Consider the following 1,707-nt stretch of genomic DNA (forward strand, 5'->3'; position numbering starts at 1 on the left):
TAATTAGGCAATAATTAATAATTAATTAAGTCGTACGGATACCTGGTTTTGAGAGGGTTGTCACATTACCTACGGCCTATGGTCGGTAATCTTGGAGCTGCTATTAACCCTCCTAATGTCGATGCAAATAACTTTGAGCTTCGACCACACCTTATCCAAATGCTCCAAAATTCTGCCATTTTCCATGGCCTAGCCGATGAAGATCCCTATTTACATATTACCAACTTCTTGTAAATATGTGACACCTTTTGGATCAACGGAGCCTCTAGCGATGGCGTTCGGCTCCGTATGTTCCCTGTTTTCCCTCAAAAACCAAGCGAAAGCTTGGTTAAACACCCTCCCAAGTGGGTCCCTAGCCGATGAAGATCCCTATTTACATAGTACACACTTTGAATGAACTTGCCCAAAAATTTCTCTACAAATATTTCCCTCCCGCTAAAACCGCCAAACTCATGATCGAGATTAACACCTACTCTCAAGAAGACGGGGAATCCTTGTACGAAATATGGGAAGGTTCAAGGAGCTATTAAGGAAGTGCCCACACCACGGTCTTGAACGTTGGCAACAAGTGTCCACCTTCTACAACGGACTCTTGCTGCACACAAGGCAAATCCTTGATTCCTGCTCCAGGGGACTCCTTGGGAATCGGCGACCCGACGAAATTTATAATCAAATTGAAGAACTTGCTCAAAACAATTTTCAATGGCACACTCATAGGGGCTCAAAATCTATATCCCAGAGCGCCCACAAAGTGGATGAATCCACTTCTTTGCAAGTCCAAATCGAAGTCTTAACTAATAAAATAAAGAAACTTGAATTGAACAAAACAGCTTCGGTTATGGCTTGCGAAGGATGCGGCAGCCCCCATGAAAACTGGAGTTGTATGAAAGATCTAGAAAATCAAACGGAAGTGGTAAATTACCTAAATAACCGGCCACGACCACCGGGAGTTCAAAGTAATACTTTCACTCCCGAATGGCGTAATCATCCTAACTTTAGTTGGAGGGAATCGGGGGGTAATAACCAACAAAATCAAAATCAACGATCTAACTTTCAACAACAACCACAAAATGGGCAATAAAGTTTTCAATCATAACAACAAGGAGGAAGAGAAAGGCTTGAGGATATCATCACTCGCCTCTTCTCCGAATCCGACAAAAGATACTCGGAAAGGTTCTCGCAAACTGAAGCAAAAATTCGAAACCATAGGGCTAGTATCCAAAATATGGAAAAACAATTTAGTCAACCAGCCCAACATTTCGCCAAGAGACCACAAGGAGCCTTACCGAGTAACATCGAAACAAACCCAAAAGCCCATGTAAATGTAATCAATTTAAGAAGCCGGAAGCTAGGACCCGAGAATGAGCCAACCCCACAACAAACCGACCCAATCCATGCTAAAACACCCACCGACAATAACAAAGAAAATACTCAACCCCAAAACACCGACACAACCAAACCACCTCCGGTCCCTTACCCTGGTCGTTTACTTCGGCAAAAGACCGACGAACAATTAACTAAGTTCGTGAGTTTGCTTAAACAACTCCACATCAATCTTGTTGGTGCATAATGTCTAAAGCCTGCGTCTTTGTGAAGTTAGATTAACGTATATGGTCCAGATAGGTTATTTTGTAATAGATCAGGGGTTAAATGTGTAATTATATGATAGTTTGTATGCTGGACCGCTTTTGTGACACTTGTCCACAA

At 42.4% G+C, this 1,707-nt stretch overlaps 1 non-coding gene across 1 annotated transcript; it reads right to left on the reverse strand.

Moving 5' to 3' along the window:
• Positions 1-446: 446 nt before the first annotated feature.
• LOC118491933 lies at positions 447-552 on the reverse strand. The gene has a single exon (XR_004892378.1). It is a non-coding gene; the product is annotated as a small nucleolar RNA R71 (small nucleolar RNA).
• Between the last annotated feature and the right edge of the window lie 1,155 nt (positions 553-1,707).

Source organism: Helianthus annuus, chromosome 4 (assembly GCF_002127325.2).
Source record: "Helianthus annuus cultivar XRQ/B chromosome 4, HanXRQr2.0-SUNRISE, whole genome shotgun sequence".
NCBI classification, from domain to species: domain Eukaryota; kingdom Viridiplantae; phylum Streptophyta; class Magnoliopsida; order Asterales; family Asteraceae; genus Helianthus; species Helianthus annuus.